This window comes from Canis lupus, chromosome 11 (genome assembly GCF_048164855.1).
Source record: "Canis lupus baileyi chromosome 11, mCanLup2.hap1, whole genome shotgun sequence".
NCBI lineage: Eukaryota > Metazoa > Chordata > Mammalia > Carnivora > Canidae > Canis > Canis lupus.
In genome coordinates, this window is record NC_132848.1 from 35,343,680 (window position 1) to 35,364,123 (window position 20,444).

The 20,444-nt window shown below is 44.8% G+C and overlaps 2 long non-coding RNA genes across 2 annotated transcripts in view; one reads left to right on the top strand and one right to left on the bottom strand.

Annotated features, from left to right (window-relative positions):
• LOC140642243 (uncharacterized) overlaps positions 1–11,234 on the top strand; it is a 76,492-nt gene extending 65,258 nt beyond the window's left edge. Inside the window, exons 2-3 of the long non-coding RNA XR_012038741.1 lie at positions 10,687–10,797; positions 11,003–11,234. This is a non-coding gene — a long non-coding RNA (uncharacterized lncRNA). The remainder of the gene's footprint in view (positions 1–10,686; positions 10,798–11,002) is intronic.
• On the bottom strand, positions 3,142–13,505 carry LOC140642242 (uncharacterized). The gene is made up of 2 exons (XR_012038740.1): positions 13,368–13,505; positions 3,142–4,270 (listed from the first exon to the last, which is right to left on the bottom strand). It is a non-coding gene; the product is annotated as an uncharacterized lncRNA (long non-coding RNA).
• Between the last annotated feature and the right edge of the window lie 6,939 nt (positions 13,506–20,444).

Sequence of the window (20,444 nt, forward strand, 5' to 3'; positions counted from 1 at the left end):
TCCCAATCCTGTTGGCTTGTCATGCCTGCAGTGGAAGGGAAAGAGAAATAATCTCATTTAAGGGATGCATTGAGAAGTCAGAGGGGCTTAGAGAGGTAAAAAGCTTGCTCAACTGAACACATCTGAAATGTGCAGAGCTGGAACCCGAACGCAGACTCCAAACCCCAGTTTGGAGGCAGAAATAGGGGTCAGTCTAAGAAGCTGTGCCATAAACAACCAGTAGTCATTCCTTTCTGCCCTGTCCAAACCTGACTTCCCTGTCAGCAAAGACAAGCCCAGATTTCTGAGTTCTTACTGTCACACCCCTTGCCAAATGCAGGCCTGAGTCTTCCTGACTGGGCCCGGCCCCATAGGACAAGTTGCACTGAAGCGGGGGGCTGGTTTCCAGCTGCCCCCATCCCTTCCCACCCAGAGACCCCACCCCTTCCTCTCCACCCTCCCCTTCCTCCCCTACTCCCTACCAGTATTATCTCTCTGGATACAGAGCTGCCTTTGAAGTCAACCAGGAGATTTCTTTTGATAAAGAAAAAAAAGTGTCTGGAGAGGGTGGCAGAGGGAGAGGGATGGGCAAGGGGCCTGGTCTCCTTCATCCTCTTCTTTCAACTCTGACTGCTGATCAAAGCTCTGGTGGAACTGCAGGATTGAAGAGATCACATGCCAACAACGGGAAGGGTGTCAGTTCCTAGGATGGTATTAAACACTTGGAAAGGGACAAGAAATCAATTCATCAAGTAGATTAAATAAATAAAGAAGGAAAACAAGCAGAAGCAGGAAAAGAAGCCCTGGCATTTCCCGCGTTTCCATGGAGCCCTTTGATAATGCAGTGACTCTAGGCCATACACATTGGTCACATTATTTATCACTGGAGCATGAACGTCCTAACCACATCCAAGGGCTTTCACTGGGCTCCTTAAATCATCCAGGACCACAATGAGATGCAAATGGCCTAGCAAAGGATTCGGAACAGAGAAAAGGCAGTCCTGCCGCCCCCCCCACCCCCCACCCCCCAGACTTCTCCCTCAAGTCTGGAGGCTGCCCCAGGCCCAAGCAGTACTTTCTCTTTTGTTTCCCATGCCTGGCACCCTGGGTTGCTCTGTCTGGCTGCGATGACCCATTTAGTCTATGCACTGGGTTCTTGGGACTTTTCTTTTCTTTGCTGTTTGTTCTTGAAAATCCTGGATCTTGCTCCTAAGGAATGTAGGGCCTTGCAGGTAATTTACTTTCCCTCACATACCTATAGAATGTTTCTGTCTTTCCCCCCCCCCCCCCCAAGAAACTTTGGAAGTATGAAAAGACACAATGGCATTTGTTCAGTGTTGGTTGGGAGTTAGTTTCACAAGGCTCTTTAGGACAGTGAGTTTGGGGTGTACTTTCTCTCTCTCCCACTTAGTTCATTGTGTGATTCCGAGTCAAGAAACCTCTCTAGTTTTCTGTTGCTTCATGTGTAAAATGAGCACTGTAATGGATGTTTGGGGATTACCATCCAGCATGACCCATTCCTCCTACCTACTATAACCCAAGTTCTCCAGCCATGTGGTCTGGGTAGGATTGACATTTCTCCTAGCTCCAAGGATGAACTCTGGCTTGGGCCAATAAGCATGTTGCATCCTCCTTTCCCATCGTGATTGGTTCAGAAATGGGCTTATTGGGATGCCTGGGTGGCTTAGTGGTTGAGCGCCTGCCTTCCGCCCAGGGTGTGATCCTGGAGTCCTGGGATAGAGTCCCACATCAGGCTCCCTGCATGGAGACTGCTTCTGTTTCTGCCTGTCTTTTTCTCTGTGTCTCTCATGAATAAATAAATAGCATCCTAAAAAAAAAGGAAAGAAAAAGAAATGGGCTTATGATCTAAGCCAGTCCGATCAGAAGAACCTTACAACTTCTGCTAGAGATTCTGAGATACAGATTCTATTTCTGCTGGATTGAATAAAGAATCATGTAGCTCTGAAAGCTATTGCTCATCATCTTGACACAATGAAGGGAGAGACTACTTTTTTTTTTAAAAAAAAGATTTTATTTATTTATTCATGAGAGACACAGAAAGAGAGGGAGAGAGAGGCAGAGACACAGGGAGAGGGAGAAGCAGGCTCCACGTAGGGAGCCTGATGCAGGACTAAATCCCGGGACTCCAGGATCACGCCCTGGGCCAAAGGCAGACACTAAACCACTGAGCCACCCAGGGATCCCAGGAGAGATTGCTTGAGAATGGAGCCAACACCAAAGTAAGTAGATTAAATTAAGCTTAAAAATGGGCAGGAAGATATTAGGTCTTGATCTCAGAAAGTGGGTGCTGGATCAAGCTTTGTCTGAAGTTTCACTCATCCCTGGGCCATTCACTTTCATGAACTAATGAATTCCTCATGTTGTTTGAATTTAGTTTTCTGAAGGCTAATATATGGGTTTGGCCTGGTTGATAGGGAATAGACCTTTTTTAACTTTAGCATTTCTTTTAGAGAGGAAGGAAAAAAACTAAAAATATTTTTGTGGTTTTTCTAGTCTGTTGCAGGAACTATGTTAGACAGGAGAGAGGTGAGGAGGCTCTGGTTCTGCAGTTAGACAAATTTAGTTCAGATTCTTCACACCCCAAAAGTGAGCCAAACCCCAATCTCAAAGGTGAATAAGTCCAAGGCCTTCAAAACCCTAAGAAGTAGTTTTATCTTTAAAATGCTTTATCTTCTCAGCTGCAAGTAAGACCTCAGTTGTTCATTTGGGAGATTTGGGTTTCACAAATGCATGAAAGCTCCAGGTATTTAGCTTAATACAAAGCTGCTCATAGGGTACATAGATTCATATGCAGTTCCAGTGCTCACCTTGTACTGAGAGAATTAATCCTTAAAATGAAACTGAATACTAAACAGAAAAATAACAGGTTCATAGAAGCCCTTGTAAGACTCATTTTGGCTTGACGCTTGGTTGGTTCTCTGAAAGCCGATCAGCACATTAATGTTCAGGGATCTACTACTTTACAAATCAGATGAAATCTCACTGCACTAGTTTCCCTGATATCCTGTGGGATAAAAATTGGCCAATTATCTCGTGCCAGGCAATGAAAGTTGGATGTGTTTCTAAACCCATTTTTTTCCCTGGTAAATGGAGATTGGAGTCTGATCAATGATCAGCATCTGTGAAACTAAAGACAGGATATTTAGCGCCATATAGATTTGGATTTATTTATTTCCTCAAGTATGTGACATCAGTGCCAACATTCCTTGTCCCAACCAGGACTCACACCAAGGACAGATATTTCTAATCTGTTGAGTGTTCTCACTAAACCACAAATGTTCATCATATTACTCAAGATAGTGCTCAGGAAAGGCACTCCCTGTTTCTTTTGCTTAGGGTTCTTTTGGTTGTAAGTGATAGAAAATTCAACCCAATTTGATGTACGCAGAAAGGGGAACTGGATAGCTTTTGTAATGGAAGGTGCTGTCTGCAGGTGGGATGGGAATCAGGCCTCGAATGATGTAGCCAGAAGCCTGTTTCCATCTCTCAGCTCTCTGTTGCCTTTATTCCCAAGCTACCTTAATGGTTCCTACGTTAATGTTTGCCAGGAGCTGCTTTTCAACTGCTAACATGTTTGTATCTGGGCACATTTGAAAAGAGCAGCATGGAGATAGGGTTTTCATACCTTATGCTGAGGTTTGATCCTGGGGCAATAATGAAGCTTCGGTGGGCTTAGGGGCTCAGTGTGAAGGACAGTGAGTGAGGCCAATCTGTTCAGGAGGCCCACGAAGAGCAAGGGACTTGGCCAGGCTGAGTTGGAATCAACAGCTGTCCCTACTTTGCTTCTCTTGCCTTTCCAGATCCCAGATTCCCACACTAAGGTCCAGATTCAATGCCACACTGGTTCTCACTCCTGAGCTTGCAGGCCTGGTTTTATTTACCCCAGTTCTTGAGCAAACGTAAAAGAGCTAAGAGATATTTTAACTTCTTGGAATAAAGTCTATTTGGGTTTCTGTTGCTTTAGACTTTCCGGAACACTTCTCCTTATTTTGGTGATAAAAATCTTTCTTTCCTCTGGGGACCCTCTTCCATTTAGTTCAGTTGAAGCTAATACTCTCCCACACAGGAGTGGGCCTCTGACCTTGGTCCACAGAAGTTTGTGTTCCTTTGGTCACAGGGCATGGTTCAGGGAAAGCAGTTACCAGCTGGGGCAATCAGAGGTTCTGGAGCTTCTGAATGAGAAAGCTTGGATTCTCCTTCCCGCTATGCACAGCCGTAAATTTGGAGCCAACAGTCACAGTGACCAATTTTGCCAAGGCATGGAGGGAGCCTGTTTGGGAATGAAGCCAGCATACAAGTGAGTGGAGGAGACGGGTAGGGGAGGGGAGACTGGGATTCCTAAATATGGTACCATCTTGATTTTTTCCCAGTCATGGGACCTAACAAATTCCTTCTTGCACTTATATTTACTTGGGTGTCTATCACTAGCAACTCTAAAAATTCTTGCTAGTTTGGTCATGATTTTCTGATGGCTGACATTGTGACTTGTAAGCCACTCTGATGGCCATCATGGGCATTGATAGCTTGAGTGGATGCAGAAGCAGGAGTTAAAGATGTCATTGGAGGTGAAAGTGACTTATCACACAATATGCTCCCTGGTATTGGTAATTGGAAAAGGGTGAAGCAGTTTTGTGAGCATGGAGGAGGTGGCCCCTTTGCAAGAGGGAACTCTTGGGAACATCTGAGATCTTGCAACAGGGGTGGGGCTGGAATCAGCCTATTAACTCTGTGCCATTTTGCCCCAAGGCTGATGTGTCTTGGAGAAACACCAGGAATATAAGGGCTGGCTTAATATGGGGAAAATCTACCATGATGGTTGCTACAGTGATTGCATTAAAACATTATTCTGCTAAGTGTGGAAGGACAATAGGGTGGGTTATATGGGGAATCAGAAAACTTCTGGGTTGGAATTCACCTTCAGTAAAGAGTAGAGGTGCAGAGGTTTGTTTTGGGGGCCATAGAACTGTCATAAGACAGTGGGTGATGTTTTGTACAGCCCATATGCGAGTCTTTGTCATCTCACCCAGCACTGAGAGGCTCCTAATTGTGTCCTCAGGGAATGAGGGTGGAGAAGAAAGTAGAAGGAGTCATTTCAAGGGATTCTGACAATGCTGGAGGACCAGGGCCAATAATGCTGGTATCAGTATATCCAGGGTGGATTTGTGAGCAGCCGAGGCTGGGATGGGAAACATTCCTGATAGAGCGGAAGCTGAAGTGTGAAGGGGACTCGTTCATGGGCACACCCAAAGTGATCTAGTGACTTCAGAAATGTTTGAGGGATTGTGTAGGGGAACAGAGTTCTAGCAATTTCTTTACTAGGATTAGCCTTAGAGAAACACTGAAGACACAGTTGCTTCTCCTCTTCTGATCCTTCTGTTTAACTCTTGTGCTGGGCCTCAAGTCTCTCTACAAACCTCTTTGCCCTCCAACTGGCTCCCCTGGGTCCTGAAGCCCAAGAGATCCTCCTCACTGGTAGACACACTAGGGGGGCTTCAATCCCAGGGAAAGGGCCTGGGCATTAATGGCAATAACATTTTTTTTGGTGATGAAGGCATGGTGGTGGAGGTATGTTTTTAAATGAGAGAACTTTGAGTATCCTCAGCTTGTCCACCATTCTGCTCTGGCACAAAACCACCCTTTGTCTTATTCCTCTATTTGAAGTGATATGTCAAATGCCAAAACACACCCAGTTTGGAAACAAATGATATTTACTGCCAAATGCGAAACCAAATTCCTTTGGAACACATAGGTTATGATTCTCTCCTCAGGCAATGGAAGAGTGATTAAGTAGATATTTGCCTACAAAATCAGATGACAGTTCAATCTTTGGGATCTTGGATTCTCCAAACCCACCTATTAAACTGAGGGAAGGTGCATGCCTGTCTCTGAGATCATGGCCTACAACTTGAAAGTTGGCCTTTCTGAAAGAGTCGTAAATTAAAGCAATTCCATGGCAAGTGTAAGCTCATACCAAAGCTCTGGGCTTTGGTGACACAGGGTCTATGTTTGCCATTTGGGAAGATCTGTGGGGTTTATATATGGTAACCATAGGGCCACTTATGCGGATAAAAAACAAATGCCATGTCTGGAAACTCCTAAAACATCCAACGTGTCTGATTGTCATAGATAATATCTGGGAAGTGTCCACATCCAATATTCAGACAGCAATGTCCAAGCAATAGCCAAGTTTTATTGTGACCTGCCAAGAGCATAGGAGGTGATGATGCTAAGAAACATCCATAAAGGAGGATCGTACCTCTGTCTTCCAAATGAGAGGGGTCGGATTGCAAAAATGATCAATTAGTTATCTGGGTCCATGAGTTTGATGCAATTCAATTGTAAGTTCCAGAGGAGACAATTCTTTTTTTGATGTCTCAGTTGGAGGACAGAGGTAGGTTAAAAATCCAATGGCCACTCCTGTTCCTTGTTGGAGTGGGTTTATTTCAATACTTCTTCAATAAATGTTAGCTCATGTTGTCAGTACGTCATAGGGGCTAAGGCCCCAGTGGAGAAAATATGAGCATTAGAGTCTGAAACCTGCATCTGGATCTGGGCTCTACCACTTACTTGCTGTGTGACCTTAGGCAAGTTACTTAACCACTCTGAGCTTTAGCTCTTCATTTTGTATTATGCATGTAATTCTAGTCCCACAGAGAGCATAATTTCCGGAAGGCAAGTAGTTAGTTTGTGCCCCAAATAAAAGAGTCATCAAGAAGAAAAGGGTGTGGGGAAGGTACAGGAGAAAGCTCACATTCCATTGAGCTTGGTGGATGAGTCCTGTTATCTATTTACATTTCACATAGCCTTTTCTAACACAAATTCTCAAACTGGGTGAGGATTTCTGTGCTTTAAACTTCTGGAGATGCTTATTCTTTTGATATATCTTCTGAAAAGCAAAGAAAATCCTTTTTGTTGCTTTGTCCTGGGCTGGAGATAGTGGCTTGGGGAGAGGGGCTGGGTCATGACAAAGTAGATTGGGCTGAGATCTAGTGTTTGTAGGGTGTGGGGGTGCTTCATTCTTCTGAAATATTTGTGTGCATTTCTGCTCTAAGCTTGTTCTCCATGGCTAGAGTGATGGTGTTAAATAATGCCCAGGAAGCTGGAGAGAAGAGAGAGTGGATAGGGCAGGGGTAGAAAAGGAGAACCCTATGTCCAAGTCCATTTTGTAGCCAGTGAAATCTTCAAAACAGATGAACGATAGTGTCATTAATTAACCAGATGGAGTCCTTAGGGGATGTCCTTTAAAAAGCATTCTTCTTATTGTAACCCAAATTTACTTTTAGAAGTCTGTTTTCTATCACATTTTCTATTAACTGGTTGGAAATTTTGGGGGGAAATGTCTTCTGAAGATTTTGCATCCAATGCTCTCTTCTGGTCAGGAACTGCATAGTGTGACAGACACAAGGGACTGGATCCTCTTTCCAAAAGTGCCTTTCATGTGCTTTGTAGTCTTGGACACTCCCTCTCCCTCTCTGAGCCTTAGTTTTTCCATGTGTACCATGAAGATCTTGACCTAGAGAATGTGGTTCAAAATTTTTTAAAAAATTATTTGCAAGGAATATAAATGAAAATTCTTGGAAATGAGTTTAATATGAAAAAGGTAAAAGCTGCTCTGTGTCCTTAAGAGTGGGTCCCCTGGTATCCCCAGTTAAACTCCTGGATCTCCATTCGAAACTGAACAAATTGAACTGCAGATTTCAATTTGAAAACCACAGAATGTAGGATCTTCAACATCAAGTTCAGCCCCATCGTTCTGAGGACACGTGTCCTCTGGTGCATACCAAGCCTCGAGGCAGGAGATCAGAAGAGGTTTGGGACTGAAGTTCCCTGAACACGGAGGCAGATGCTAGCTGCTCAGTGGAGGCAGGAACAGTAATCCTCAGCGCAGATGGATCACGATGAAGAGGGGCTGGAAGGTCACATGGCTTCTCATGACCAAGGAGAGGAAGCCCCTGTCCAGGTCGCTGCTGTGGGGACAGGATCAAGTCTTCACTGTCTGGCTGACATTCGGCTGGAGGTAGCTGGCAAATGGTCAGCTCGTGTGGGATCAGGCCATAACCAGGGTTTGCTTAGCCAGGGACACTCCAGAAAGATGCTTTTGGGTGATCCTGTTTATACTCTTCCTCTGAGTCCACTGACTCTGTGCCTGGGCCATTTAAAAATGAAACAGGCAGCCTGTGGGAATAAGTAGAGAATGCTCCACCTTCCTCTCTCCCAGGACACATGCCAGCATCCACGAGGTCCAGCTTCACCCCAAAGCCCTCCCTGAGAGTGGCATCTCCTGAGCCAGACAGCCCTGCACTCGCTTAGTCTAATCGCTGCTGAGCCCACCCATGGGCCCTGGACTGTCCTAGTTCCCAAGGCAGGCCCGGGAAGGGTGCAGCAGTGTCTTCCAGAGAGTGTTTCATGGAACTATAGCTCCACGGGAGATCAGTAAGTACTCCATGAGAAATGAATAGCATGTCCAAATGAACTTGGGAAATGCTGCATGAAACAGGTTTCTTCATTATGGAACATCTCACAGTTTGGGAACTTTAAGAGGCAGGCGTATATGGGCTTTCTAAATGGTCTTGTTTCAGCCTCACCATCACTGACTCCTTTTGTTTTCGTGTAGTACCTGGTCCATGGAACTGCTTTTGGGAACTGCTGGGTCAGAGTGTTAGTCAATTATCTCCACACTCCTATTCAGTGATGCTTAGAATGAACTCCCAGTCCTGTTATTTAGGAGTTGTTGGCCAAGCTGTGATCACCAAATTACTTAGTTCATTTGTTCAACCCAAGTTTTCTGAGTATCACAACGTGTCAGGCCCTGAGTTGGTGCTGGGATGACAGAGAAGCATGAGTCGCACATTTCCTGCCTTCTGGAGTTCATAGCCTCCCAAGGCCACAAAATAAGCAAATAGTTGCAAACGTAGCAGGATAGACTCTCAGCTGGGGAGATGCACTCAGCGCTGGAATATCTTCAGCACCAAGCCTCGTGTCTGGGACCCACTAGGTGCTCTTATCAGCTTGGATTGCCTTTAGCTGTGAGTAACAGACAATCGTCAAATAGTTTATACAAGAGTTTATTTCTCCCACTGTGGTAGGATGAATAATGGACCTCAAAGATGTCTTCATACTAATCCCTGGAACCTGTGAATGTGTTACCTTAAATGGCAAAAGAAACTTTGCAGATATGATGAAATTAAAGTTCTTGAGATGGGAAGGTTATCCCAAATTATCCTGAGGTCCTTGATGTACTCCAATGTGACCCAATGTCTTAAAAGACTCCTAAGGGTCCTTGAAGAGGGAGGAGCAGGAGTAAGAGAGAAGACAGGGTAATGAAGGAGGCAGTGTGTAGCCATGCGCTCTGGCCACCACCACCAGCTGGGGAGCACCAGTGGCCATAGAAGCTGAAAAGGCTAACAGAGGGAACCCGCCCTGCCAACACCTTGTCTTCAGCCCCCTGAAGCTAATTTTAGACTTCTCTCCAGAACTGTATGAGAATAAATTTGCTGTTTGAAGTAACTAAGGTTATGGTAATTTATTACAGCAGCAATAGGAAGCTAATACTTCCCCTCAACCAAATGTGCAGAAGTAGGCAAACCAGGGAGCGCACAGGTGCTTGAGAAAGTCATCGGGGTCCTGGCTCCTCCAGCTGCACCACCTTGCATATGGCATCCTTTCTCATGGGAGTAAGAAAATGCATATCTCTGGGCATCATGTCCATTTTCTAGGCAGGAAGGAGAGGAAGGACCAAAGAAAATGAAAAAAGAATTTTTTGTAGAAGACTTATTTTTCCCCCATTCAAGGAAAGAAACACTTCCCAGAGAGTGCTCCCTACTTCTCATTGGCCAGAATTGTGTCACACAGTTACCTCTACTTGTAAGGAAGGAAGCCTGGGAAAGGTAGTTGTTGTTGTTGTTGTTGTTGTTGTTTTTTAACTGTGCATATTACTTTCCAGAACACATTGGGATTCAGTTGGTAAGGAAGAAGGTAAGAAAGGATATTGGGAAGGCAAATAGCCTCGTATCTGCTTCAAAGCTCCATAAATATTTGTTGGAGAACTAACTGCATAGAAAGGAGGGAAGGTTGCAGTAAAGTTGTAGATCTGTTAGTCCAGGCAGGAAGGGGGTGTCTGAACTACAGCAGGGATGTGGGGGACGGGGAGAAGGAGGGGCTATATACGAGAGAGAATTCAGATCCCCTGAGTGGAGAGTCAGTGAAGATACCCACACTCTGACTCTGGTAGCTTGGTGGATGGCGGTGCAGTTTACCAGGACATGGAATACAGGATGGGGAGAAGTCTTGGCTGTTCTGAGTTCAAGGTGTCGGAGGTCTAGTCCTACTGCTCAGGGCTGTTTTGCTCAGAACCCACAATGAGTCAAGACAATCTCTGGCTGAGCACATGCAGATGCTGGGTGACAGTTCTTTCTGCTTTCTCTGCTCACCCCTTTCCTGTCTCTACCTCTTAGAGGGATTCAATCACAAGGCCTTATTTAATCCTCCTGCCTGGGTCCTGGTCACCCCTGTAGACCTGAGCCCCACCCTGGATCCGGCCATCTTACAGACCATGCTCTGGTTAAAGCATCTTGGCGGGGTCCTGGTGTCCTGCCAAGCTCCAGACGGGGCCCTTCAACTCACTGACTCACTGGCAGAGATCTTGCTGCATCTGGTCAACTTTTGTTTTTGTTTTTGTCTTTTCAGAGGAGCCGGGGGAGGAAGAGCCTCTGCTTATGGTGTTCCTAAGCACTTAGTCACTGCCTGGAGTCCTCTGCTTCAACTTGCTGTGTCCCATCTGCACAACTGGTCATTCAGGTATCTCTGGACTTCTTCTAGGGTTAGGACTAATGCTGTTTTACAGCAGTTTGGATACTAGACACTATGGCTGTATATTTGGGGTTGGTGTTTGGAGCTGTCTCTCTATTCTCTATTCTTTTTGCACTTGGGTGAATGTTTTGGGTCTTTCGTTGTGTGGCAGAGATCGCGACTGCTCACTGGTGCCCATGTTCTTCCTGGACAGTTGGCCAGACTATACCTTACGGATTCCCTTGCAGCTAGGAATGGCTGTGTGGCTGAACACAAATGAGGGATGCCACTTCCAGGCTGGTCGTAAGTCCCTCTGTATGAAGAGGCTTTCTCCAGGAGAGATTTAGAAGAGGACCCCATGGCCCTAGGGAACTGGGGAGTCACAGGATGGAAGGAGCTTAAGTCCCTGAACCACTGAAGGCCTGCACCGAACCGCTATGTGGCAGGTGAGAAACTTCTGTCACGTTCAGCTACTAAAGATTTAGGGTTGTTTGTTACAGCAGCTGCTGTTATACACCTACCCAATACAATCTGATTTCTTTCCTTCTGAAAGGAAGTATATCATAGTGGTTAAGAGCAGCTTTTTGAACAAGACCATCTGAGTTCGAAACCCAGCTCTGTTGCTTACTGGTTGTGAGACCCGAGGTAAATTACCTCTCTTCTCTGCACCCCATTTGTTCATCCTTAAAATGAGGATAATAGTAGCACCAACTGCTTAGAGTTACCATGTGGATTAAAGTGAAAACATATGTAGTGTGCTTGGATTCGTATCTGGAACATAGTAGCTTCAGTGTAAGGATTACCTATTGCTTTCCCCTATCAACTTCAAGTTTTAGTGATCTCAGGCCTATTGAAAGGGCCAGCCAGGGATCCCTGGGTGGTGCAGCGGTTTGGCGCCTGCCTTTGGCCCAGGGCACGATCCTGGAGACCCGGGATCGAATCCCATGTCGGGCTCCCGGTGCATGGAGCCTGCTTCTCCCTCTGCCTATGTCTCTGCCTCTCTCTCTCTCTCTCTGTGTGACTATCATAAATAAATAAAAATTAAAAAAAAAAAGAAAGAAAGGGCCAGCCAGACCCTCGGTATCCATTCCACCCCTTCTGGATAGTTTGTTCTTGAATAATCCCAGGGATTATGACCACTGCCACTCACATTAATATTTAGCTACACACCTTATTTTAGGCTCATTGCATTTTTTATGTTAGGTTTTATCTCTGTTTTTGCCATGTCCCCAATTAGATTGAAAGCCCTTTGAAAGCAGAAACCATATCACGTGGTGTTATGCATTCAGAACAACAGCACTGAGTAGATAGTAGGCTCTGACAAAACTTGTATTTTAAAAACTAGATATGTTCTTATCACAAAACAATGCCACGCCCTTTCATCTTAACACTTTTATAGGACATTATAGACAACAATAAAAGATATAAAATACAACTACAATCTAGTATCCTTCCCACAGCACATAGCAGCTCTTAATGGGTTACACAGAAGCTTTTCACAGTGCATAAACTAGACGTTAATGATTATCAAGCACTAACAAGTTCCCAAAGGCTGTAATGAAAGCTTTATTAAATTGTCTTTTTTAATATTCAGAACAACTATAGGTCCTACTACTTTTCTCACTTTGCAGATGAGAAAATGGCCTGTAAGAGAGATTAAGCAATGAGTTTAGAGTCACATAACTAATAATCATAAGATCTGGCATTGAAGCAGAGCTCTAGTTGCAAAGGCTCTGCTCTGTACAGTAATTTTCTGGTCCATTCTTTCCCACACAGTCTGTTGAGTGGCCCAGGGCATCAGCGGGCTTTACCATGCGGGCTCTGCCAGCAGAGGCACGTAGCCCTACCTGTATTCCACGCCCGGGGAAGGACCCCACCTGCTCAGGGCTGCAACCGACTGTGCAGATTCCGTGGGCCTGTGCGTGTGTGCCAAGACAGATGTGAAACCTTTGGTTGGCAGATTAGCATCTCAGACTCAAATCCGCCCCCGCATCTCGGGCCCAGCTCCCGGCTGCTCCCGGTGCTGAGGTGGGGCCGGCAGGAAGCCAGACAGGAGCACAGTGTTCACCGCCCATCGGGTATTGTCTGACACCTGCGTGGGATTAAGGAGTGAGCCTTCAGGCTCCGAGGGACGCTCCCTCAGCGGGGAATGACAATGAAGTCAGCGAATTATCAGAACTTCAAGCTAGGGAGAGGGACCTCACAGGCGATTCTGAAGGCTGCGGGGATCTGTGCTCAAAGGGGTTGTTGGTAGGAGCAGTGAGAAGTCGCAACCAGGTCTGCAAAGCTGAAAAATACACAGGCTTCAACAGCTGCAAGCTCCGACTCACCGGGACGTCCTCCAGAGCCTTCCACTCAGGGCCCATCCCAGATTATACCGGGACATGGAATACTGAGGTCATACTGATGACAGTGATGCCGAGGAGCACTGCTCTTTGAGCCTTTACTAGTGCTCTGCTACACACTTTATATGTGCATGTCACATTTAACACGACAAACATGAGGAAGGGATATATATTTTTATCCTTTTTACAAATGAGGAAACAGACACAGGGCAAGAATAGTCCAGGCTTACTTACATGGTTCAGTGGGTATGGGGCTGGGTTCCACCCCAAGTTTCTCTAATCTTCCATCAGCTTTGGTCCGAGGGTCCAGTGGTCAGTGAATTGTGACAGTAGCTTGGCTAGGAGAAGGAATACAAGCTTCAACACCACCCAGGTCTGGATTCAAATCCTAGCCTCACCGCTTACTGGCTGTGACTCCTTGGACAAGTTAGCCTCACCTCCTCGAGCTCTGGTTCCTGATCTGTGAGGTGGGAATGACAGCACCAACCTCTGAACACTTGTGCAGACAACTGAGAGAATGCCCAGTGAGCAGTTGCTGGAAATACTACTTTTTCCTGGGACATTGACCTCTATGAACTAGGGCTTCTGTCCTTCTATTATTAATGCAGTCATTTACTCATTATGACTCATTCATTAGGCATTTACTGAGCACCTTGTACATTCTAGAAATCATGTTTTTTGCTGAAGATATGTTTCATGTGTTGACCAGGTCTTTTGGTTAGGAGGGTTTAAGTCCGCATTAAGTTGGGTTAAACCCAACTACAATGGCTTAACCAAAGAAGGGGTTATTTCCCTCCCATAACCAATGATGTTTGGAAGGGGGGAGTGTGAGGTAGGGTGCAGAAGCCACATGATCCCGTCAGGGCCCCAGGATCTGCGCACCATTCCTCCACCAGCTCTGGTAAAGCCTTCATCCTTGTGGTTGAGAGATGACTCCTCTACTTGCTGTTCTTTGACTACATCCTAGAAAGAAGATGCATTTTTTCATTAGATTTTAAAAATTTATTTATTCATGAGAGGCACACAGAGAGAGGCAGAGACATAGGTAGAGGGAGAAGCAGGCTCCCTGCAGGGAGTCTGATGTGGGACTGGATCCCAGGACCCCAGGATCATGACCTGAGCTGGAGGCAGACCTCAACCACTGGGCCACCCAGTGCCCAGAAGAAGACACACTTAACTTATATCAAAAGGACAAAAAACTTCCCTGGCTATCACCAACAGACTTCTGGTTATGTGTCATTGGCTGGAATTGTATCCCTTGATTACCTCAGTCTGCCATTCCAAATAAAGTTGGGGTCCTGTTAGTGAAGAAGATGGGAGCAGACTTGGGGGAAGTGAGTGGCTGTAACCCCAGCTGAGATGCTATTGAATAATAAAAGAGACTTTAAAGTAAGTTGAGGCAACTTGCCAAACACATTGGTGCTTTTACTTGGGTTACTGTATTTCATATCTCTAGATTCTCACAACAACTGGGTGGAGGAGATAGCTTCCACGGGATAGCCACAAGAACCCCTCAGGGCCCCAAGATCTGCGCACCATTCCTTCTGCACACGTCCCATCCCTACTGATAGTGAGGGCTCCAGGAAGGCCAGGCCTTTGGTCCATAGCCAGTGGGGGGCTAGCTGACTCTCCTTCCTTCATTTCCCCTTCTCCACTGCGGTGTGGCTGGAAAAAGTACAGGGTGCTCAGTGAGGGAAGAATGCGGAGGGTGGAGGAATGTGGAGGGATATGTGGTCAGAAAGAGGTGTGAAGGCCTTTGGGGACAGTAGGGAAGACCATGGGCTTTGGAGGTTGGCTGCCCAACTTCTTATCCTGGCTCTGTACTATTTGTGTGATCCTGGCAAGTTTGTAACCTTTAAAATACTAATAGTAGTGGGAATTTGAATAAGTTAATAATACATGAATAGATCCTGGCATAAAGAGAGCACACTATTAATATTAGTAATTATCTTGTCAAGGAGCATGGATTATTTCCTAAAGACAATGTTATAGGGCAGTGGTTGGCGGACGATGGCAAGACAGCCAAATCTGACCCTCAGCTTGTTTTTATAAATAAAGTGTTATTGGACCACATTTGTGACCATTAATTTACATATTGTCTAAGACTGTTTTCATGCTAAATGGCAGAACTGAGTATTTGCAAGTGAGACCTTATGCCCTGCAAAGCCTAAAATATTAACTTTCTGGCTGTTCACAAAACAAGCTTGCTAAGCCCTATTCTAGTGAAACATGTAATGCTGCTTTAACTTTGGGACTCAAAAGGACCAAAAGTCAAAATTCCTTTTATCTGCTTGCTATCTATATGATCTTGGGCAAGATACAGCTTTTTAGAAGATCACTTTCTTCAACTGCAAAATCGGGAATGGTCATGTCTTCTTTCAAAGGATGTTGTAGGATTACATACAATAGAGATGGAGCACCTGGTTTCCAGTAGGTGCACAATAAATGGAACCTGCTTTTAATTTTTGTGGAAGGACTTCAGGCAGAGATTGGTGTGATCAGATGTGCATTTACAAAAACATCTTGGAAGCTGCATGAGTTTGCAAGGGCTGCCGTAACAAAGCACTGCAAACTGGATGGCTTAGACAACAGAAACTTATCTCACAATCCCAGAGTCTCCAAGTTTGGGATCAAGGTGTCAGCAGGGTTGGTCCCTTCTGAGGACTACAGGGGAGAATCTGTTCTGTGCCTCTCCCCTGGATTTGGTGTTAACTGGCAACCTTTGATGTTGCTTGTCCTGTAGACACAATCACCCCTCTCTCTGCCACCTTCCTTACGTGGTATTCTCCCTGTGGGCATGCCTGACTCTGTCCAGTTTGCTTCTTTTCATAAGCAGATTAGGACTCACCCTGGTGACCTCATCTTAAACTTGGTCATCTGCAACGACCCTATTTCCAAATAAGGTCATGTTCACAAGTCATGGGGGTTAGAACTTCAAGATCTTTTGGCACAGTTCACACAATTTTTGATACAATTCAACCCGTAACAGAGGGGCAGTTTTGGCATGGGCAAAATTGGTGGTTGGACGACCTTAAGAAGGTTCTTTGAATGACCAAGGAAGTCAGAGGTGGTCAGATGAGAAGGTGACAAGAGTTGGAAAAGCATCAGGAACTAGGGTCAAGATTGAACTTAGTGACTCAATATGGAGGGGAAGAGGAGGAGTGACCATGGCATTGAGACTACTCACTTGGCCAGTGGCTGAATAGATGAAGCCCTTATTAACATCGAGAGAAAACACTTGTTTGGAAAAGAGCAAAGGATGATGAGTCCATTAAGCAGGAGTGTGGTTATATGCAGACTAGAGAATGGAACCCCAATGAAAAGGAGCAAGAGTGAAAGAAAATAACATTTGCTGAACAGGTAGTGTGCTACCTGTGATTCTGGGGCAACAAATAGTACCTTAGTGAGAGGAGGCGTGATTAGTAACTCAATGGCGTGGTAAAATCACCCAGAACTGGAGTGGACAAACTTGGGGGAGGAATGGAAGTCAAGAGACTGGTTGGATGTCTTCTGACATCATGTCCCTAAACTTCTCTCTAATATCCATATTTAGGCATTAGCTCTACTTCCCTCTCAACAGCTGTCATTCTGCACTTGTCAGGAACTGCCCTCAATCCTGCCCAAATGCTTCCTGTTATGCCAGGTGATCACACCTGCTGGAACCAGGCCAGCCCCACGTGTTGATTGGTTCCTGCCCAGACAAAAAATGCATCAGAAGTTTCCTGGTGAGGGAACTCTTTTTTTTTTTTTTTTCTTAAGTAAAAGCCCAGTCTCTCATTTCTCAGCATCTCTGTCTGTACAATTGGGATAAAAATATCCACCACATGGAGTAAAATGCAGAATTAAATGAGACAATGCAGACAAAGCCTGAGCACAGAGCTGGGCACACATCAGCTCTTTTTTTATTGTTCTTTCTGCTGCTTTGAGTTGGTTTCTTTTGCTCTGGGTACCTCTTTCACACTGCTACCAGAAAGATCTTCTTTAAAAATCAGTCTAAGGGGGGATCCCTGGGTGGCACAGCGGTTTGGCGCCTGCCTTTGGCCCAGGGCGCGATCCTGGAGACCCGGGATCGAATCCCACGTCGGGCTCCCGGTGCATGGAGCCTGTTTCTCTCTCTGCCTGTGTCTCTGCCTCTTTCTCTCTCTGTGTGACTATCATAAGTAAATAAAAATTAAAAAAAATATATCCATAAAAAAAAATCAGTCTAAGGGATATTCTTTCTGTACTTGCTCCCCAGTGCCTAAGGAATAAGATCCAATGAACTCGGGGTGGCTGTCTACCTTCCTCTCCTGCCTCATCACCCACTGCTGAGCATCACCTGAGACCCTCTGCGCCATCCTCACAAGACTTATTTGACTGTCGAGTGATTCCATCAAGACTTGTCACCTCTCTGTGTCCTCTCCTGCTCTCCTCTGTTTCCCTTACCTGGTAACACCTAGACATCCTTCAAGACTCAGACCAACCATGGCTCCTCAATCCTCAAGGTCACCTTTGGCCACTCCTAGGCAAAGTGATATTCTCCACCTTTACAATTTTTGTTTCCATTTTTGAGCCCTAACCATGTGACTTGTAACCACCTGGTTGCCCATATGAAACCAGCAATGTGGGTGCAGGACAGATGTTATTTTCACTTGGTAAGCCCTCAACATTTTTTGCAATTGATGCAGGTGTGCATGGCTGCTTTCTGTTGGGAGCTCTTCTGTTCAATACTTCATCTAGGAGTTCATAAAATCTGGCTATCATTGGTGACTAAAACAGACACACAATCTGCCCTCATGGGGCTCACAATCTGATTTCTTGTCCATATCTCATATGATTCAACAACAAAAAAGGGTTTTCCACTTTTGTTTTGGGGAGTCTGTGTTATCTATATTATCAGAATGATAGTTTTCCCTTTTACTTTCCAAACATGAAACTACCTTATGATATTGAATTTATGTTTCCAAACTACACACACCACTCTTTCACTCCTTACTCACATGAGCTTATTTAATTTTAGTTTTTACAAACCTAAGTTAAATATAGGTCTCTAATTTAAAAAGCTAGTCCTCTGTCTCACCTCTTCTTCATCTAAGGCCCTTTCTTACCTTTGTTTTGTCATTTCATATTGTTTTGCTAAATGTTGTTTATACTGCTATTCTTGACTAGTCATTTTTGAATGTCATCTTGACTTTCTAGTAAAGAAGTGAAGATTAGCATTCTTTCATGTGACCTTCCTCTCAATACAGTGATGGGATAGTGCATGCTAATTAAATAACTACTCAGTATTTACATGTTCGGAAGCCATTAAACTCAGTTTCCAACCCACCTGCTGATACTCTCTGTTCCGTGATGCTGGAGCTGGTACTTTGCAAAGTACATTTTCTCTCTGAGCAGCTGGTAAGGGAGATACAGCACCAGCTAGCACAACCACTTTGCCCAGGTCCATGGAGGGCTTCTTCTGATCTGCTTGCTTCTGTTCACACCAACCCTTTGACTGCTCAGTAGTCCAGCACTGTTTACTAAAGGGTCAATTTTTGCATATATAATTTGAGAGACTACCTTTATCACATACTAGATTCCCAAATGTACTTGGATCTATTTCTGGGTTTCCAACTATATTCCATTATTTGATTCTTGTGTCCGTCCTACATTGTTTTAATTATCCTGGCCTCAGAGTATGTTTCAACATCTGGTAGGGCTAGTTCCCCCTGACGTTTCCCTTTTTTAGTGTTTCCTGGCTCTTCTTCCATGTTTGCTTTTCCATTGAACTTTTTTAGTCCTACAGGTGTGGATGATTCCGATAAGGTTATTAATGAAGAAAGACAACTTTCTAGTGAGTTCACTGCCCTACTGCAACCAGCGGCAAACAATAGGCATCTCTTTATCATGAAAACTACTCATCAATGGATTTACATGGCTGGTGATCTAGCTGTCCTATCCCACTGTGCAGGGTCTGTGGCAAACAAACCACAAATGCAATGACAGCTTCAGGAAAATATGACTTTTAGCTACAAATCACAGCCCTTTGGAAAGGAAAAGTCCTGATAATTTTAAATAGCTATTGCAATCTCAAAACAAACAGGGTAAGTGCTTAGCTAAAAAGGTCACATTTAGGTTTGGGGAGCAAGTTACTTAGTAGCAGAACCTACTGTCCCCAAGGGAAAAGTCACATAATTGGTAAAAATCTAATAATGCTAGTCAAATTAAAATGGGCAAAACAGTAGGGTAATATATAGGAGGAAAAATGGAAAAGCTTCTACTTTCAACCCATTTAATTAGTCTGTGTGCATCCATGACATGTCATGTGATGATAAAGAGGTTAGTGTAATAAACGGTAAAACAATAGCTTCTCTGTCCAAATTAATGAGTCAACAGATTTCACCAATAAATGTCATGATGTAGTATTTACAAGATTTGTAAATGATGATGAAATTCAGGGAAATTTTTACTGCTACCAAATAAAATTGCCTGAAACAAGCAAAATCCATCTGTATTTAATATTTTGTCTTTGTATCTAGAAATAGAAAGTCTGTCTTGGAGGAGCTGTGTTGGTGGCAGTACTGCTGGTGACCCATCCGTGGTTGGTTGGCTCCATGGCAGATTTCTACATACAGAAATTTGGTGACTTGGCTTGGTTTCCATAGACAGACATTTGGTGGCTTGGCACAACAGGTGTTTGAGCCAAAAGGCGAGTGGCAAGGATACTTTCAAGAAAGCATTCAGTCAGATTTGAGGCCTTTGAAGGTAAAGAGTGGTCAGAAATTAGCCCACCTAGAAGACAGTGTTCATCACATGGGCTGAGGGAGGAAGTCTTAGCAGGGCCTGAGGAGGAATGTTTTGACTGCAAATGGTGAGATTCTTGGGAAAAATCCTGTTGCAAAAGGAAACCTTGACACATATCCGGTGCTACTTGGGCTTGCATGAGAGAGAAGTTATCAGCATGCCTCAAATCTTAACATAAACCATCTAGAAGATATGTAGGACCAAACTGAAGAGTATTTTCCCTTTTTCAACACATATGCCTGTCGAGTGAGGGACCCTTTTTCTGAATCTTCTGCTTAGCCCAAAAACTTGACTTTGACAGAGGAGAAAGAACTCCATGGCGGGCAGATCATACATTCAAGATAAGGTTTCCTGAGCCATCCCTCCCAAGTTCTGGTTTCTGTGAAGAAAGTACCTGGCTTTGTGTGGGAAACCAAGGGCCCCATTTGCTGCAATCTTCAGCTTCCCGCGTGTGTGACCAAGCTGTTCCTTGTTTAACATCCATCAAAAGCAAGGGCAGGAATGGTCTCACCTCAGCGGGAAATAAAATTTGCGTGAGCTTATCAC